General features: G+C 38.6%; 1 protein-coding gene and 1 long non-coding RNA gene across 4 annotated transcripts in view; one reads left to right on the top strand and one right to left on the bottom strand.

The window, feature by feature from the left end:
- Window positions 1–2,221: 2,221 nt before the first annotated feature.
- LOC117523091 (signal-induced proliferation-associated 1-like protein 2) overlaps window positions 2,222–21,452 on the top strand; it is a 258,904-nt gene continuing 239,673 nt past the window's right edge. For 2 of the 3 annotated variants that reach the window (XM_034184509.1, XM_034184508.1), the window contains exon 1: window positions 2,223–2,402. The gene's annotated coding sequence lies outside the window, so the exon portion shown is untranslated. Of the gene's footprint in view, window positions 2,403–21,452 lie in introns of all 3 variants that reach the window. The other variant, XM_034184507.1, reaches the window with a different exon arrangement.
- LOC117523092 lies at window positions 2,295–20,279 on the bottom strand. Its single transcript, XR_004564413.1, has 4 exons — window positions 20,269–20,279; window positions 16,906–16,910; window positions 6,538–6,541; window positions 2,295–2,424 (listed from the first exon to the last, which is right to left on the bottom strand). It is a non-coding gene; the product is annotated as an uncharacterized LOC117523092 (long non-coding RNA).

The raw sequence follows: 21,452 nt of genomic DNA, 5'->3' as shown, positions 1-21,452 counted from the left end.
GGCAGCACGGTTGCTTAGTGGTTAACACTGTTGCCTCACAGCAAGAAGGTCATGGGATTGATTCCCACCTGTGGCCTTTCTCCCCATGGGTTTCCTCCCATTTTTAAAGACATGCAGGTTAGGTGGGTTGGAAACGTTATAATTGTTCAGGTCTCACTTGCAAAAGAGATCTTGATCTCAATTAAACTAACTTGGTTAAATCAAGGTTAAAAAATGACAGTATTCATCCAGTAAGTTCATGCCCAGGCCTCTTCTTTTAACATAACATTTTTCATTCTTTCTTGACAATAAATGCAAACACTAATAGACTAATACTAATACAGCAAATACATAATACAGTACTGGTAGTCTCTTATTACAAAGAACTCCATAGGAAGAGCCAACATGTTATTAAAGTATTGGGGATCCAAATAAAAACATACATAAATGAGAAAATCAGAATATTTTAAATTTAGTACCAGAATGCTGAAAATAATCATTGTCTCAATACATCTCAATCATCTAAATAATCATCTCAGATGGAAATACAATACTAATAAAAATTAGTATTTCCATCTGCAGTGCACTTAAATGGCTAATAATTTCATTAATTGAATTTTCACAGGAGGCTGTATGTAATGTTTGCAGTGTAAATTGGAAATTAATACTAGCTTACAAAGATCTGTCAATTTCTAAATGATTTGTATTACTGAAAGCAGTATGACTATCTCTACCCTTTCTAACAGTCACAGGAAGATTTTGGCCCCAAAATGACTCCCTGAGTCATGCAACCGTATTTTTTTCCACATTGTCATGTGTCCAGGTTGTGTCCAAATTATGGAGGCAGCTCTCTTTTGCAGTTATTCAGCATAAATATCCCCTAAACATGGTACTGCGGAACCAATTACATACAACGCAGCCCTCAACACCTGTCTCAGAACATTCCTGTTTTGTTCAGTAGAGCTGCCATACGACACTGTACAGCAATAGGTCTGCAGGCTTTCCATATAAAAGTTTACCAGCAGTTGTTGAGGTAGGTGTGACTGCATTGGCTTCCTAAGAAAATAAAGTCTCTGCTGGGCCTTCTTCATCCTAGAGGAGTGGGCAGAGGACACAGCCCTGTGGCACCCCCATGCTCAGGACCACAGATGAGGATGCCCAAAGCCCAATCCTGTCTTTCCGTGGTATGTCACTCAAAAAAAAAAAAAAAAAAAAAAAAAAAATCATGCTCCAGGAACAAAGTGAACTGTTCGGGCCCAAGTTACAACGCTTCTGTATCGTTTGTGAGGAATTATGGTGATGAATGTTGAGCTAAAATAAACAAACAGCATCCTCACATCCTTACAAAACAAAACAAAACAAAACAAAAACAACATCAAGAAAACCCTTTATTTGCAGCCAATATTTCAAAAAGTCAAAACTCTACTGGCAAAACATATCTTTACATAGAATTATACAGATTATAAGTAGATAGTCAGATGGCCACCAGAGAATTTTGGTTTCTAATCCATTGTTTGATTTTATTTTATTCATTTATTTGTCAAAAGAAATTATATTGGAAATGCCAAAACATTGCTACTCAACAAAAAAATCAAGTGTAATTTTTTTCATTGTGATAAACGAACCAAGCAGCCAGGTACAAACTCCAGTGCTGTAAAATATAGTGCGAGATACTGTTTTAAATTGGAATATCGCTTGGATTAAATTATTTCTTGTTATTACACAAACAAATTTATACAGTTTATAATTAACTGATATGAGAAAACTACGCCGTTTGATTTCTTCAGGAGTGTGTTGTTTTTGTTTGACATTTTTGTCGTGATTAATTTATTATTTTAAAATATAGTAGGGGGGAAAACAGGTAAGAAAACATAATATTTTCTGGACCATTTCGCAATAAAGTGGGATTAGAAAAATCCAGATATACAAATATAATGCAAATTTTATTGCAAACTAAAATCGCATTTAAGAAAAGCACTCAGCAGGATTTAATGAGGAAAAACTTTTCTGAAGTTCACCAGATGGTGCCACTGTGGGGCTTTTTTGGAGGGTTTTATTCTGGTGACAGGTAACAGGGAACATTTTTTATGTCCGACTTGTGTATTTATTTATCACGCCGTGGATTTTGTTCTATTATTTTTTCCCGTTAGTTTGTCTTCTTTAAAAACTTGCAGAGTTTTGTGTTTTGTCCGGATGAGTGGCAGCAGACAGCGCCTCGGCTGTCGCATGTTGTGGGCGGAGCCGGTGACGTCACGGCGGCTAGGTGCTGGATGGGTCTCGTGCTGCTGCTTCAGACTGGAGGCTGGAGGAGAGATGTGAGCTCGACTACTAAAAATACACTGCTGCTTTTCCCTTTAAGGATATAACTGTCATCATTTCTACTCTCACTGTCTGGACAGGATATCACACTGTATTATTATCAGGTAAGAGCCAAATGTCTTTACCCTTCTGAGCTGCAGAACGCATTAATTGCTAGTAGCTAAAAGTGAGGAGCGTTTTTATGTAGTCACTTCGCTGACGTTTCGATGAACACCGAAGAGAAAGTTACATTTAGTCACGGCAGTAGCTTGAAATGACGAGACGAACATTAACGAACAGCCAGCGGTCTACTTCTAAAGTGGATTCTGGTATGCTGTGCTGACTTTTCCTTGACCTCTTTTTGTTTGTCCAGAACCGTGACAGTGACCTCATGTAAACGCTGAAATAACAACAAAACACATTAAATACGTGCTAATATTTTTTATTTTTCTTCACTGTGAGCTTCTGCCTTTTTTAATTATGAATGATATTGCTCGTTGACGTCATGCTTTCGGTGATGAGGGGGGAAACAGCTGAATGAATTTGTTTCGTGAAGTTCCTACTAGAAACGTTAGGGGGCGACAAAAACACCCGCCAATATGTGTAGCGTTTTCACCTGCACAAAGCCACAATAGTAGGAGGTATCCGTCTGTCCTGTGGAATCCATAGGATGTATACATTTTATGTTAACATTGATTAATAGAAAATCACCTTAAGGTTATCTTGGGTTGAGGTTTTTGGAAGTTCTGAGTGAATAGTCCTTTCCAGTAATTGTTGTACCTCCTCAACCCCATGCACTCTTTGTGTTCTAACAGACAGATCTCAGATACAAAATATCTTACAGTGTGCGTTTTCACTTGTCATGATGGGTGTTGTTTCCGCATCAGGAACAATTTTACGACATGGGAAATCAACTCTAGGTCAAGATGTATATGTGTACCAGCGGTCACCAACCCTGTTCCTGGAGGGCACCTGTCCTGCATGTTTTCCACATCTACCTACTCAAGTCACACCTGATTTTTTTCAAAGTGGTGTTTTCCCGCTCTTGATTGGCTGAGTACACCTGATAACATTAATTGCCTGGGAGTGGAACAGGGAGAGTTAGAAAACATGCAGGGTAGGTGCCCTCCAAGAACAGGGTTGGTGACGCCTGATGTATACAATAGGCTAGTTAAGGTGTATATTTTGTAAATTACAAGGTGATATATGTTGAATAGATATCAAAATTAGATGCTTTTTAGACTTATAACCACTCATTCTAATGCTTATTTTGATTACTTGCATATCAGTATTACTGTGAAAGTGTCTGTAGTTAAGGCACATAAAGGCTTCCATCTACCTATCATTTGTCTTTCTGTTTTTTATGTGCAGGATCCATTTGTAGACGTAATTCTTTACTTTTATGTGTCTGATTTGTTAGATTTGGTGTAATTGTATTGACATTCACCACCAGTTCTCTTGGACAATGCCAGAACAATAGCACAATGTAATGCATCCAGGAAGCAGAAATGCCAGAACAATACTTGGCATGTGATACATCCAGGTCTGGTCCTCTGTCAACAGCTTTCTATGATTGCTGTATCATTCTTCCTGAAAATATGTAACATGCATTATGACAGTCTATATTTAATGTTATAGCTGCCACGTTCTGCAGCTTTTCAACAGTCAGTCAAAACATTAATGTATATAAAACAGCAAATCATTCAGTTGTGTTGTGCTGCTGTGTTATAGCTATTATATTCCATGCTGGCTGATAGATCAAGACAAGAGCTGTAGAACTGCACTCCATCTGGTAGTACGTGTGTGCATCCTTCCACCATGTTTCATTTCAATTCTAAAACTATATGGTTAAAAAGTTGCTAAATTTGGTACAATTATTGTGAACAGTTGTCATATTTTTCAACACGATTCATGTCTACACCTGCAGCGTTTTGGCCCCACAAAACCGTCAGATTTGAAGGTATGTTTATGCATGCAGTTTTATTTTTTAACAAAATTCTCAGTTTTTAAAAATCAGTTACAGTATAATTGCTTTGATCAATGCATCCTATGGCAAGCGGTATCTGTCAAACCAGGTTTTCTGGCATGTTGGATTTTATTTTATTAAAACCAATTGTAAGCTGCAAATATTTGTCTAATGCAAACAAATATCAGCACAGTTGCTCTTCCAATGAAGCCTCGCAATTATGTCTGCATTGCTGTTTTGCTGATTTTTCAGATAGCTGAAATCAGTGGTGAAGCCGTCAAATAGGAAGCAAAGTTATGTCTCAAGAATATTTTAATGCATCAGTACAAAGAAAGTGTCCTTTAGCTCTAGGAGGTGCTGCCTGGCCCCCTCATCACTGGTTGTAGTTCTGTTCATATGCTTTTTCTTCAGTTTATACATTTTTTGTGAAGACCTTGGTCTGAAAGTCAGTGTAAAGACAGGACTTCCAAAATCTGATTTCCCTCATTTAAAGCCAAATTTTTTTTACAGACATATACACCAAGCACTTTATGTAACACCAGACGCGTTTCTCCTTAGAAGGTTTTGCAAAGGTTGGTGTTCATTAAATTGTCTAATGTATGATGGCAGGTGGTGGAGTCAGCTGTTGGTAGAATTTCTTGCAGGTGCTTCTCTAGGGCAGCGGGGATGGTTAGCCACTAGTTGCCTTGTTGCTTTCTGTATCAGTATTGGCTAGTATGTCAAAATAGAATAGCATTTCTCCTCTGATTTATGATTTGCCATAAATTTGACCGTGTGATTGCACACAGGATGGCTATCTTGGTTTATTGCCGTTGTGGCCCACTCAACATATGGTATGCTTCCCTGGGGGTTCAAACAGATAACATATTATTTTGTTACACCATGTCTTTTGTCTTGCTGTTGTCATTTCAGCAGCACAATAACTACATTCCCATTAAAACAACATAAATATAGTCATTCAGCTGCTCTTGGCTTGCTGCATACACAACTTGGTGCTTTTGCGCATACATACAAGTTTCCTTTCCTTAATTCTAATTGCTCTGAATTTATGGATTTCTGGTTTCAGGGATTCCGTTTGAGGCAAGCAAGCAAGCATAAAGAGGCCTCTGCTCTTGCAGTGTTAAAATCAGTAACACACCATTATTTTTCACAGGGTTTTATAGTTGGAACAGATTACTTTATTGTGGGGCTGTGCTCAAGTAAGTAAGCAAGCACAGGAGTGTTTTAAGATGGCCCCAGTGTGCTCTTTCCCTTGTATAGCATTTAACATATTTTCCTTTAACACTCAAGGACTTGGCTCAGCTTTGCATGGGTGCACATTAAAATGGCATGTGGCCTCCTATTGTCATCTTCCTGCAATTATCATCATCAGTTGCTTAGGTTTTCTGAGCCTGCAGTAGTTGTGGCATGATGAGAATGGCTATGGTAAATCTGACACCTGTGACTGCTCTGAAGGAGTTACAGGTTTCTGGGGCAGTTATTAAAGAAAGTGCACAGTGCAGTTTTGTCAGTTGCATCACGAGTCACAGCTTCATGGTGGAGTGGAACAGAAAGGAGTTTAATGCAAGAAAACAGTTAAGTTCAAGCGTCATTCATCCCATGCACCTGGGAAATTTTACATCTTCGCTATAAGAAAATATTTTCTGTACTGCCATGTTCTGATGCTTGTTTTTAGTATTGTTATGCATAAATACAATGGATAAGCATCAGGTATGTTGTTCCATCTTCTTAATTATGTGTTTTGTTTTGTACCTGTACTTTATGAGGATTTCTGACAGGAACGTATTGTAATTTGAACCTTGACTTCAAGGCCATGATTTGAACTAAATCATGAAGGATGTGTACTGTTCCATCTCCGGTAACTAGACTCTGTGTCCATTCCTTGTCTGTATACTGTGGCTAGTCAGGATATCCTGAATAAAGATATTCACTTATTATTGTGATTGAAGGGTTTAGGGTTGTGTGTTAGTCAAGTATAAAGTCCGTTATCTGGTGTCAAGGTCAATGTATTATGATATGGTATAACAATCACAAACAACCAGTTTGTGTGATTCAGTGTCAAACATGTAAGGTGCGAGTATTGTGCTCTTTCATTGCTCCTTGTTTAGGAGGTTCACATTATTTGCATTTAAGGCACAGTTGTGCTAAAACTTTTGCACAGTACTGTACATTTGCAAAAAAGGTTATTTGAGGTATCATGACAGTTTTTGCCCCACAAATATTTCCTGAAAACCTCTCACAGACCCCCTAGAGATGTACCCTGAGTAGTGCACACTGCCTTTCTTAGGAAACACTGTTCTGTACTGTACAGGACAAGACCTGTTTAGTAACCGCTAAATTAACATTTTCAGTTTCTCTTCGAATTCAGTTGTGTGGCATTCAGTTGTTGCTAGGGTTCACAGAGGGCCTGTAAGAAGAAAAAAATTCTCATCTGTTTCTAAAATCACCTTCTGCATGACTAACCTTGCAAAAGGTAATTGAGCTGGACAGATATGTCTTTCAGAATAAAGTTATGTGCACAATGTGTGCTCATCTAAACAATAAGGCACCTGTCAGATTTGGCAAAGGAATGGCTTCCTGTGATATGCCCACAGGCCATATGCAGTTAGTATCATAGCAGAGCTGTTTAGAATGCCTGCTGGCCTCGTGGGCCTAGAAACGCCCAGCTAGAGTTACAGTAATTAGGTTGCATCTGCGGCCGAGAAATCGTCTGCAAGGTAATTGCCGTAACACAGAAGCATTTTTGTGTTTTCTTTGTGTTATTGAAATTAATTAAATCAGTGGCTTATTTCCATCTTATTTCTATTCCCATCCCACCGCACAGTCACCATGTCTTTCAGTTTTTTCCCTGTTTGTCTCTGTTGCCATGGCACTTTGTTTTCAGGTTGTTCACTTGTCATGCCTTGGAGCACACTGGGAGAGTGTTGTGTTTAGGCTCAGGATGTTTTTGTTACATTTGATGCAGCTTTCTACGTTGTACCACATATCAGTGTTGAATCATGTAGTTTTTCTATTCCTGCAGATCCCCTTGCATGTGATGAGGATCAGGAAACCTGGTTTGGCCTGGCCTGGCTAGCGGGCCAGGATACACAATAAAATTGTCCAATTGAATTCTGTTGCTTCAAAACCATTCAGCCAGCAGACACGCTCCTGTTGTGAGAGCCAGATTTTTTCCCTGTCATTTTTGTCAGTCTTTGTTTTGATTGCCGTCTGGAATTATAGAAGGTTTTAAGCCCACTCATCACTGCCAGGGAAAGCGCCGGTGCCGTCATTATGTTGATCTTTTTTTTTTTTTTTTTTTTTTTTAATGAATTGATCCCTGTTCCACCAGGGGCCTGTTTGAGATGGATAACGGTGTTTCAGTGAACAATGGGTAGAGTGCAGACAAGGCATGGGCTGGTTGGACATTTTTGATGGTATGATAACCTTAGTCAATAATACAGATTTATATGGTATTATACAGTATTACACACCTCTGTGGAGACATTATTTCAGTGCTGATGTGTGCGTTCGACCTCTTTCAGTCTCTGTCCATCTCTTGCACTTACTCAGTTTCCTCATATCTTATGTTTCTCTTGAAAACCATGCTTATTTAATTTGATGATTCCATGGACTCACTGACCAAACTACTATATCCTGCCAATGCTGCCAGCATAGCGACACACAGATAAAGGCTTCGTATCGGTTCAAAATTTGTCATTTTTAAAAATCAGCTATAAGAGCCAGAACTTGAGCCATTTAAGTTAAAGTTAAACATGATGCAAATTGCATATTGAATTATTTTGTTACATTTCATGCCATTTGATGGTATGCATAGGTCATAAATAATGTTTAAAAGGTTAACAACACATTATTAGATGGGACAAAGCATTCGCTCCCTTCTTCAAAATTGACATGGAGCACTTTAATATAGTGAGAATGAATACATAATGTGTAATATGCATAAAGGTAAGCTTTTTTTATTCATTAAACATTTTTGAATTGGATTACATCCCTTGTCAGTTGTGTTGCATGACGTTACTAGCTTGATAAGTGTTTTTTTATTATACATTCAATATAATGCTCTCGCACCAGGCCATGAATATTCATCTATATAGATGCATATAATATATATTTTATAATAGCCAAGTGACCTCTGTGTGCATTTGTGTATGGCCTTGATCACGCAAAAAATGGGAAGAGCTGACATTTGCCATTTGGCATGCTTATGTATTTTGAGTCAAGGATGAATGCTACGAAAACAGAAGGTTGATAGGACAAATATTTTTTGGAGAAATTAGCAATTTTAGCTAACCGATGAATAATGCAGGCTGTGCTGCAATGCACCATGGGAGTTCGGGGTTTTCAGGTGTAAATGTTGTTATTGTGGTTTATGTTAGGTTAATCCTCTTCAGCCCAGGCAAAATTATAATCTTTTTTTACACATTTTACAAACTTCATGTTTTGACAGTAGCAAGGCTCCCATTTTGACTTAAATGGGAATTGGTCAGTAATTCATGCAGATACAGTTTGTCCACAGTAGGTTCTGTGATGAATGATATGTGCACAACTTAAGCATCAGTCTTATCAGACGGTTTCACCGTGCAGCAAAGTACAAAATAGTTGGGAGGGAGAGGATTAACAGTGTTGTTAGCGTTATTGATTTATTGTGTTTTGTAGCTCAATTGGTTTAGTCAATTTAGATAAGTGTCATGTTGCTATTACCATGAGTGACGTAAGTTTCATGATGGTACCATGAGTGAAATGTGTAGTGGTTTTAATGTTTTCAGCCTCTCTTTGTTTGTCATATTAAAAGCACCTACTTACAGCAGCCGTGCATGCGTGCGTGCATGCTGCTAACTACTTTCTGGACTCACACTTCATTCCAGCAGGGGGCGGTAAGTCATCTTTATATTAAAAGTGTGAGTGTGGTGAGTGATTTTAAGTTTAATGTAAATACATAATGTAATTGTAAATACGTTAAAAATACAGGGATGGATGAATTAATTTATTTTTTTGGCACACAGATGAACAACAACAAAGACAATAACAAAACACATAAATAGAACAATGTACAGTGAACTCGTGTGGCCGAAAGGGTGAAGGCAGAAGCAAAACTTATAAATCCCCTCCCCTTATACCATAAAAAAATAATGTATGCATATATAAATATATATAAGAATGGCTCAAGAAAGTGAAAATACTTATTTCCACTGTGGTCCATTTAAAAATCAAATGACAAAATAGAAGTAGAAATAAAATAATAATAATAGTGTATATGATAACAAGAACCTAAACAGTTTCTAAATACATTAAGACAGTAAATTAACATAAAAATTACATCATTAACAGGAAATAAAGGGGTTGAGTTGTTCTTCTAAAAATTTATGTCTAAGGTTCTAAAAACATTCTGGACTTGCACACCATTCTAACTCATAATATAAGCGTTGCTTAATTTAGTACCACCCTTACCACAAAAATGTCAGCTACCTATTTTATAAACACTATCCAATCTAGAGCCTGTGGATCAACACTGTAGTAATTCATATAAAACGCCAACTTTTGTAGTTAGCTTGGTTGTGTATAATCGTTGTGTCCTCTGGTGGCTGTAGTAATGTGAAGTGAATAGTAGTTCACAAACAGTAGTTCACAAACATGGATTGGTATGATTTAGGTTAATCCGATTGAAGGCAGCATGATGAAAACGTGACATACATTGGCTGGCTGTTGGTTGTATTTATAGTTATAATAAAGTTCATGTTTAAACTGTCAAACATCAAACCTAAATTACCTTTCAGTGTCATACAGTAGTGTTCACAATAATAGTAGTGCTATGTGACTAAAAAGATTAATCCAGGTTTTGAGTATATTTCTTATTGTTACATGGGAAACAAGGTATCAGTAGATTCCCACAAATCCAACAAGACCAAGCATTCATGATATGCACACTCTTAAGGCTATGAAATTGGGCTATTAGTAAAAAAAAGTAGAAAAGGGGGTGTTCACAATAATAGTAGCATCTGCTGTTGACGCTACAAACTCTTATGTTCAAACTGCTTTTGTAGCAATCCTGTGAATCACTAAACTAGTATTTAGTTGTATAACCACAGTTTTTCATGATTTCTTCACATCTGCGAGGCATTAATTTTGTTGGTTTGGAACCAAGATTTTGCTCATTTACTAGTGTGCTTGGGGTCAGTGTCTTGTTGAAACACCCATTCAAGGGCATGTCCTCTTCAGCATAAGGCAACATAACTTCTTCAAGTATTTTGACATATCCAAACTGATCCATGATACCTGGTATGCGATATATAGGCCCAACACCATGCCCATATCATGATTCTTGCACCACCATGCTTCATTGTCTTCACTGTGAACTGTGGCTTGAATTCAGAGTTTGGGGGTTGTCTCACAAACTGTCTGCGGCCCTTGGACCCAAAAAGAACAATTTTACTCTCATCAGTCCACAAAATATTCCTCCATTTCTCTTTAGGCCAGTTGATGTGTTCTTTGACAAATTGTAACCTCTTCTGCACGTCTTTTATTTAACAGAGGGACTTTGCACGGGATTCTTGCAAATAAATTAGCTTCACACAGGCGTCTTTTAACTGTCACAGCACTTACAGGTAACTCCAGACTGTCTTTGATCCTCCTGGAGCTGATCAATGGGTGAGCCTTTGCCATTCTGGTTATTCTTCTATCCATTTTGATGGTTGTTTTCCATTTTCTTCCACACGTCTCTGTTTTTTTGTCCATTTTAAAGCATTGGAGATCATTGTAGATGACCAGCCTATAATTTTTTGCACCTGCGTACAAGTTTTCCCCTCTCCCATCAACTTTTTAATCAAGCTACGCTGATCTTCTGAACAATGTCTTGAACATCCCATTTTCCTCAGGCTTTCAAAGAGAAAAGCATGTTCAACAGGTGCTGGCTTCATCCTTGAATAGGGGACACCTGATTCACACCTGTTTGTTCCACAAAATTGACAAACTCACTGACTGAATGCCACACTACTATTATTGTGAACACCCCCTTTTCTGCTTTTTTTTTTTTTTTACTAATAGCCCAATTTCATAGCCTTAAGAGTGTGCATATCATGAATGCTTGGTCTTGTTGGATTTGTGAGAATCTGCTGAATCTACTGGTACCTTGTTTTCCATGTAACAATAGGAAATATACTCAAAACCTGGATTTATCTTTTTAGTCACATAGCAGTACTATTATTCTGAACACTACTGTAAGTGTTTGATAATGATATGTATGAATAATTGCCTTTTAAAGAAATGTATACATCAGTGGATGTATTGGTATCATACATTTTTTTACTCCTAAACATCAGCATCATATCAGCCCCCTTAAAACTCCATAATAGTCTGCTTTAGTTTAGAACTTGATAATTGATGTGTGCCTTAAATTAAATTGAAAATCTCAAATTTATTTTTCTCATTTTTTTTCCCATTTGGGATAGAAAATTTTGAACATTTTTAATTTAAGTTTTTTTTTTGTTGTTGAGCTACTGAATAGAATAAAAGAAAATCAAACTCGTATTACTGTCATTTCAATGCACTTAAAATTTTTGCACAGACCTGTCTATTTTTCAGTTTGATCTTCCTGATGTGGCTAAGCTTTAGGATGTACATTGTCAGGTGCAGATGGATAGGACATATATTAAATCAAAACCCATTTTCCTATTTTAAGAGATTTCCACGTTTTATTTTATGTAGTTTCTAAGAAGACATGGGTCGGGTAAACATTAAAGAATCAACTAATGGTATTAAAGTAAATTAATTAAAAGTAGCTTGTATACCAGACCGCTTCTTATGTCCTTTATGTGTCTTGTATTGGTTCTGCTTGTTACGTCCGCCAAGGATGTAATAAAATCATCTGTTTATTTGTCTGTCTGTCTGTTACCAGATTACGCCAAAACTACTGCACGGATTTTCACGAAAGTTTCACCGCAGATAGATGTTAGGCCATGCAAGAACCTGTTAAAGTTTGAAGGTGATCTGGATTCTGGATCAAGTTTCACTTTATAGGCTTTGAAGGAAGTTTGAAGGTGATCTGGATTCTGGATCAAGTTTCACTTTATAGGCTTTGAAGTCATTATATCATAGATATTATTACTCTGTTAGTGATCATAAAAACATTTCTGTCTTAAATCAGGACCTGTTGAAACCGAGCACAATCTTATATGCTAAACTCAATCTGACACAAATAACTGACAGACGATATGTAGTCTGTCAATGTCTGTATTCTTGTAGAAAACAAATGTAGTGCTGACTGTATTATTCAAGTAATAATAAATAGCATCTAATTATTAAGACTAACCTTAGGTTATGATGCTCTAAATCCAGGATTGTTGTCTAAAGCAAGGGTGAGCAACAAGGGCCAAGATGGAGCAGGTTTTCATTGCAGCTGATCACATCAGCAGGTTTTACTGGTGAGATCCTCTCCTCAATTTAAAGTTCTGATTGTCTGTAAAATCACACCCTGAGGTAAATGGTAGATATGATGCCCACCCCTGGCTGAGGAGCTGTTCTAGCTCTTGGTGTGAACACACAGTGTCAATATCCCTTCTCTACAAAGTCCTACAGAACAAATCCCAGTTGTTAGCACTGTAAGAAATAGAGGATCACTCTGTTTCACTCAGACAATTATTGAGCATTGTCACGCCAAAAAAAGAAAAAAAAAGTCAAGTTTATGCATTATGGATTTGTAGTAGTTGAGCATATGGGAAAATGTCTCTTACCAAGATGAATTATGTCTTCAAGTCCCTTCCCCGAAGGCCTCATTAGTGTCCATATCAGGAATGTTGGGAGAAGGCCACAGAAAGTTGCTGACCTTCCCTATATGTTTTGTCTACATGTCTGTTACTGGACCACACAAATGAGAATGAATGTTGGCCAATAATTAACCCGAAGGCCATTGAGTCCAAGGACCAGTCATGACCTCTGAGGTTAATTCTGTCTCTGTTCCCTTCAGCAGGCCCAGACAATCGAGTCAACTGATCTCTCTGGTTGCAGCCAACCTCCACTGACAGATAAGAAGGGATTTAGTTTAACATTGGTATGCATGCCACTTTCCTGCTGTAGCGGAAAAGAAAGCAATTGTCTAAAAATTCAGACAGGCTGGTGATTCAGCCATAGTTGAGTCCAGACAGCAAATGATTTATTTATTTTTATGTCTGTGGACTTTCTTACTGTCTCTCTCTCATATATGTACGTGACTGATGATGTAACAACCAATACAATATGTAAATAACAAATACTTAACAAATGAATAAAATAATTGCCTAAAGTGTGTGTGTGTGTGTGTGGTGTGTGTGTATATATATATATATATATATATATATATATATATATATATATATATATATATATATATATATATACGAGGTCTGTTAGAAAAGTATCCGACCTTTTTATTTTTTTTCAAAAACCATATGGATTTGAATCACGTGTGATTGCATCAGCCAAGCTTGAACCTTCGTACGCATGCGTGAGTTTTTTTTCACGCCTGTCGGATGCGTCATTTGCCTGTGAGCAGGCTTTGTGTGAGCAGTGGTCCACCCCTCTCATCGGATTTTTATTGCAAATAAATGTCTGAACGATTTGGAGCTTTGCTGCATCAATTTTTTCCAGAAACTGTGAGAGACCTCCAGGTGGTAAGCATTCGGAAAATTCAGATGGCTTTCAGGGACGATTTTATGGGGATTACACAGATTAAGGAGTGCTCCAGCCGGTTTAAAGACTGCCCACAGCTGCTGAGAGCGCGCCGCGCTCCGAGCGCCGATCGACAGGCTGAATCAACCAGATCATTTTCAGCGTGAAGGCTTTGTTGATCCGGGATATTGTCTGACTTACAAAAATATGGCAGGAGACGTGAACATCAGTACTTTTTCGGCACATTCCACTGTTACAGGAGTTTTTTTCATGGAAAGAGAAGCGGAGGGATGCGCCACGGAACTGTTCATGGTGCGGCACAAAACCACCTCCGTGTTGGTCTCACAGGATGGCTTTGAGTTGGCTTTCAGACGGCTTTCGGTGGTTTTTCAGTCGTGTGACTATCAGAGAAATTGTGGATGAGCCTGGACATGCCAGAACATGTCCTGTGAGGCTTCATCACGGCGTTGCTTTGCACCATGCGGCACCGCCATGACGCGCGGAATTCCTCCGCTCCTCTTTCCATGACAAAAACTCCTGTAACAGTGGAATGTGCCGTTCATTTCCACACTGGACGCTGTGTTTTATCTGGGACGTCGTCTGACTAGCACAGGAATTGCGGAAGACGTGGACATCAGCACTTTTTCGGCACATTGAGACAGACGTGCGGAGGAATTCCGCGCATCGCGGTGGTGCCGCATGGCGCAAAGCAACGACGTGATGAAGCCTCACAGGACATGTTCTGGCATGTCCAGGCTCCGTCCTGTGAGACCAACATGGAGGTGGTTTTGTGCCGCGCCATGAACGGTTCCGTGGCGCATCCCTCCGCTTCTCTTTCCATGAAAAAAAAGTACTGATGTCCACGTCTCCTGCCATTTTTGTGTAAGTCAGACGACGTCCCGGATCAACAAAGCCTTCATGTTGGAAATTATCTGGTTGATTCAGCCTGTGCTCTCAGCAGCTGTGGCCGGTCTTTAAACCGGCTGGAGCACTCCTTAATCTGTGTAATCCCCATAAAATCGTCCCTGAAAGCCATCTGAATTTTCCGAATAGTTACCACCTGGAGGTCTCTCACAGTTTCTGGAAAAAATTGATGCAGCAAAGCTCCAAATCGTTCAGACATTTATTCGCAGTAAAAATCCGACGAGAGGGGTGGACCAGTGCTCACACAAAGCCTGCTCACAGGCGAATGATAAAACCGACAGGCGTGAAAAAACTCACGCATGCGCAAGAAGGTTCAAGCTTGGCTGATGCAATCACATGTGATTCAAATCCATATGGTTTTTGAAAAAAATAAAAAGGTCGGATACTTTTCTAACACACCTCGTGTGTGTGTGTGTGTGTGTGTGTGTGAAAATATATATATATATATATATATATATATATATATATATATATATATATATATATATATATATATATATATATATATATATATATATATATATATATATATATATATATATATATATATATATATATATATATAAGAATTAAGAGACGAGGAATTACTGTCCCCCCAGATTTCTTTTTTCAATATTATACATATACTTCTCTGTCCTAATGGCCTTCATTGGCAACACGGTGGCTTAGTGGTTAGTACTGTTGCCTCACGGCAAGAAGGTCATTGGATCATGTCCTACTGGCTTCCTTCCACTTCCAAAGACATGCAGGTTAGGTGATTTGGTAACTTTAAATTGACTGTAGGCATGTGTGTGAATGTGTTTGTCTGTATGTGGCGTGTGACAGATTGGCATCCATCGCCTCATTGAATGGAACATTCCATCTTTCACCTCGTGAACATTCTTGCCATTGCACTCATGAACATTCATTATTTGTATAAATGACAAACTGATAGAGGGATGTTGTCGGTCTGTGTGACAAACTGTGTGTAAGAGATAGTTTTCAATAAAATTCCCAACTTCCCTTTCATTTTTCATGCATTGTTAAATAATCACATCTGTTTTTACAATTTTCTCTTGTTCCTGCAATTTCATTACAAACAAACAAAAAAACCCCCAAAACAACAGCTCCTAGCATCATGGCATGCATTGTAACTTTTTAGAAACGCTGCCACATCATCATAAAATACCAAGACATTGCAGCAGTTTATTATAAAAAATATAAGTATGATGATGATGATAATAATTAGCTTGACATACAATGCAGCAAAGGACAATGGGTTGTATTCAATTCTACGTCACATTTGAACATCAAAATTCATTGATTGACTCCATCAAATAACAAGGGGATTCCAAATCTTTTTACCCCATGGAGTCATAGGTGTTGTGAAAGTGTAGTGACACGGACCCACAACAGGGGGCGCACATGAACGGCCAATAGATGAGCCAAAAAGTAACAATTTAATGTTGTGAAACGTCCACAACGAAATGCAGACAATCTCAGAATATAATTACAGTCAAATCACAAAGGTGACGTGTGGGCAGGCTCGAGGATAGAAGACGTCTGTCCTGAGAAGAGCCGGAACCACACGATTTCCGCTGCCACAGAACCTGGTGAATACTGGAGCCGCCAAGTCCCGAATTCCCAGGTGATCACCGTCCCCGACTGTCGGATCTGGTACTGCTGGCGAGAACAAAGACAGTCAAGTGTGGGTGTGTGTACACCCAGTAACAACAACGGTGGGAATGCCACCTCCACCTCTCACTCAATATTCAGTAGAGTACCGCAGTGATTCTTCAGAGGAAAAGAGTGCCGTCCTGCACTCACTCAGCTTCCACAGAAAAAGGAACCGGTACTCCTGCAAACACTCACAATATACAGATATATTGCAAAAGAAACGGCTGAGGATATCACCTCCAAGGAAGTACGATATCTCGGCAACGAGGTGGAGATGACGTCTGGTCTTTATGGAGTGCGATGATGAAGAATGTGTGACAGCTGTCAGGAATTAATGAGTGACAGCTGTCACTCCCGGCTGTGTCCGTGGCGGCAGCGCCCTCTCGTGCCTGAAGCCCGCACTTCAGGCAGGGCGCCCTTTGGTGGTGGGCCAGCAGTACATCCTCTTCTGGCGGCCCACACAACAATAGGGACTCGAAATTTCCAAACCCCAAATCGAACTCTGAAGTAAATTTCAGAATTAATTCTGTTTGTGAGAGTGGATGACAGAACTGAATTATTTGTGAAACCTGGTAACCTGTTCGAGATTGACCTCGTATAGATATCTTTTAAAATTTCGGGATTGTTAACGTAACATATGAATTTCTCCTCTGTGAGATCAATAAAGTTTATCTTTATCTTTTTAAAAGAGATAGTGGGGATAATTAAAAAAAAAAAGAAAGAAAAGAAAATACCTGCAAGCTAGGTGACAGAGCTAAAGTGATTAGTGGATTTATTGATTGATAGAAGATTTGCGAACTGTTTTGATTGGTTATCAGTTGTTTAAGTAATGTATTGTGTCATTTTAATGTGAGAATAAATGCCTATAATGCAATTTAAAAACAATTCTGAATTGTTCGTTACAAAATAGGAAATATTTTCAACTGGATTCAAATCTGTGATGTGGTAATACTTATTTTTCTCAGTGCTTGCTCTGCCAGTCTTATGTAACAAAACAAATAATCTGACAAACATCTACCCAGAGGACTGTAATTTATACTTGGAGGTGAGAGAAGCTTGTGTTAGCCACAGCCATCAAGTGTCAGAGAAGACAATGGCAGCCATGTTTACACAACATCTGTATGAGCCTTCAGTTACCTTTGGGGTCCACTGGATTAACAAATGGGGCATTCATTCATTATGGAGTGTTGTTTGGTAACATAGGGCCTCCAGAATCATTTGTGCTGGGATGGTGCATTTATCTCCAGATGTGATATACTTTACAATACTTGGGAGCTGATTCAATGCGTCTTGCACTTCTCAAGAAATGCAATTCTAAAAGTAGTGTAATTTGATATTACTATATATTGTGACTTTTGTGTGCTTTTTGTAACATTAGACCGTACATTAATAATGCACTTTTAGAGACTATGGCATTAATCATATTTACAAAATATGCACATATCATTTTAGAGATTTTTTTTTTGTACTTCATATTAGATGTTTTAATTATTAAAATGCTTTTTAAAGTTAACTGCTTCCTGCCAATATATCAATCTTTCACAGCTCCTTACTTGGAAGCATAAATGTGGTATAAATAGTTTGTAATAAGGTTTGGGCATTGTCTATGCAATATGGCACATCGGGCAGCTGAACTGTTCTTGTTCTTTTTCTGTCCCAGCCCTAATACTTACATTGCTGACTCAAATATAAGGCAGTTTTATATTTTTTTTAATGTTCTTTCTTAGAAAAAAACAAACAATTGCAACAGTACGTCAGGTCTGGGAATGTATGTTGGTGCAGTGTGTTGCCTCGTCCACCACACTAGGAACCTACCATGGGTTGTCAATGGTAACCACCCAGGCAAACATCTGCAATACAGGTTCCACAGAATTTCTGTGAAAGGCTTGTTACTCATACACAAGCAGCAACAAGTCAGTGTCATTCCTCTACAATTGCATTTACACTAATTGTGCCATATGGTGCTTCTCGACATTTTTACACTACCGTCATTTATCTACACAACTTTAACAAGATCAGCACAAGAATTACTATATAGCACTCACCGAGTTTACTCGGGGGTTCAAAAGCTGTTTGCTGTTGTGGCGAATTTGTGGCAAATTCAATTAGCTACATGGAAGTTGTTTAGCCACACACTGATTTAAAAGAAGAAAAAAAAATAATACACACAAATCCATATTCAAAATTCATTTGATAGCTGACTAGGGATGGATATTGATAAGATTTTATTGATATCGATGCCATTATCGATTCTGCCTATTGAGCCGTAGGGATGCCACAAACGACTATTTTGATAGTTGACTAGTCAACGATTATTTTGCGATTAGTCGACTAGTCGGATCATACATAATTTCCTAAATTAAGGCCTGCAGCATTTTCCGAGAAATGTCACGGGATGAAAACATGAACATTTCCAAATCAGTCACTATTTCTTCGACATTTATATCAATCATTCAGAAATACAAACAGTGTGGTACTTTATAGTAAATCTGTGTCAGTTAGGCAGTTCTCAAAAACTAAATGTCAATGCTGGAAGGAGACAAGTGAGGGAAGCCACCAAGACACAACTCTGGAAGAACGTTTGGCTTCTGTGAGTGGAGAAACTGGGAATATTGCAACATTTTTTATTTTCATCTTCATTTTACATACAGTCCCAACTTTTTCTGATTTGTGGTTGTTTCTGTTGCATTTCTGAAGTTACAGAACTGCTTTAAAGAAAAGTGGGAACACTTTATTGTGTTTTAAAACTTTGTGGAGCAAATGTAAACACCAAACTCTTATAAAGAAGGAAAAAATACACAGACGTGCAGGTAAACTTTGATATAAACTGAACAGAGCAGTGCAGGCTGATTTGGCTCCCTATATATTTTGTATAAATAAATCAGAATAAAATAAGAGGTAACTCACTTTGAAATGAATAAAACATATAGCTGCAGCTTAATAACTTTGAAAAATAACAAAAATCAGCAGCTTGTATTTTTATTCTGACTCCAGTTCATTTAGTGTGATGAAGTCATTTTTAAAAGTCATTTTTCTTTCTCCTCATCAGTCACGTTTCGTGCTTGAACACTACATTAAGCTTAAGACTGAATAAATACATACCTTTGGAAAATAACAGCTGTTAAAGTTCAGAGTTCTCACCTGCTTTTTGTGATCTGTGATTTGTGATACAACGCGCACATGGTGTGAACAGGACGGTGCCATCAGAACCGCGCGGGTAGAGAAAGTGGAAAGAGAGGTAAAGGCAGCTCCACGGTTTGGTTTTGTTGTGTGTGTGTTTACATGTTCTCTCGGGTTAAAATCCTCTCTCTGTTCCGTGCTCGCTGTCTCAAGCGCACTGATGGTTCCCTCGCTCGTAGTCTGCAGCCAGTTGACTCCGCGCGCGCACACACCGACAGCTCCATCGGTAAACTGCGCATTTTAAACGGCTTTGAACAAGACGGCCACTGTGTTAATCGGCTGTCTTTCCAAAAATTTGAACGTCCAAATGACGGCAGGATGGCTTGCTGCCTAAAACTATGAATTGAGAGGAAAAACAAAGGCTTAAATAAAATAAAATAAATGACTCGTCGACTAATACTAATGCCTCTCCATACCTCTGAGCTGAGCTCAGCCAGCTGCTGCACGTCAGCACAGGACGTCTCATTTTGGGAGGAAAAATGTTTTGATCGATTGCAGTTTGTTTGTATTACAACATTTGGAAAGAGGTGTCAATTGATTTAAACGGTGTTTTGCTTTGAATTTATTAATTCTGACTGGACTCTATCATCAGAGAGTGGCGCAGCGTTTGGAACTGTGTGAACAGAACGGAAGACGATTCTCGTTTCTTTCTCACAACAAGACAGGAGTACCAGTTACATATTCAGGGATAAAAGTGGTGAAAAACAAAAAAGCTGTAAACAAAAATAAATTAAAAAAATATTACAATTTGTAATACATTTGTCTCTTTTACAACAACAAATGCTGAGCTATTAATTATTATACAGAAAACGAATGCATACAAATGTGCTGAGATGCAAACAGCTTAATGCTAACTTTAACATTGAAAATGCCATAGACATGCTAACGTGTTAGCATCAATCCCATTTTAAAGTTATAAAATACGTCTATCAACTGTTTCACCATAACAGGTCAGTTTAACATATGAAAGGTAAATATTACTCACAGACATATGCCCTTTGGGGTTTTAGCGGGGAAAAATGAATATAAAGCGAAATAAAACAAAGAACCAACGAAGCAGCGGGTCGGATTAATGCTTCATTGTTTCAAGCTTCAAAGAACAGCCACGCTGCAGAAACGGTTGATTACAGACCCTGCAGGGGTTCTGTAATTAACGTAGAGCAAAAAGGCTATCGATGTCGGTGGATCGAATCATTTCTTAACAATACCTGAAAAGAACCAGTTCTCAATACCCAACCCTATAGCTGACTCGTGGTGTAACTGATTACAGTTGATCTATGATACGTATGGATACCCCCCCCCCAGCTGTGGCCACACTGAGTGAAACCAAAGGAGCAGCCAAAGGGGCTTACTTTTGCTTTCATTAAAAAGTGAGCATTTCCTCTCGCTTCATCTGCGAAGTGGAGCCAAGCAGTCAGTGTTTGCTGCTGGTGGGATCAACACACAGTGCTGTGTGGTTAAAAAAAATACACAAACACACAGCTTTGCTTTGAATATGGAATAAGTCTATTTTAGGTCATCAATAGTGTGTGTCTGTGTGTTTGATACCAAAGACACACACCGCCATGGCCACGACCAAGGACATCAGGGACAAAACTGTAGACCTGCACAAGACTGGGATGGACTACAGGACAACAAGCAAGCAGCTTGGTGAGAAGACAACTACTGTTATGATTATTTATTAGAAAGTGGAAGAAACACAAGATGACTGTCAGTCTCCCTTGGTCTGGGATTCCATGCAAGATCTCACTTTGTGGGGTAAGGATGATTCTGAGAAAGCTCAGAACTACACAGGAGGACCTGGTCA

The sequence above is a fragment of the Thalassophryne amazonica genome, chromosome 13 (genome assembly GCF_902500255.1).
Source record: "Thalassophryne amazonica chromosome 13, fThaAma1.1, whole genome shotgun sequence".
NCBI classification, from domain to species: Eukaryota; Metazoa; Chordata; class Actinopteri; order Batrachoidiformes; family Batrachoididae; genus Thalassophryne; species Thalassophryne amazonica.
This window is presented reverse-complemented; position numbering and strand designations above follow the sequence as displayed.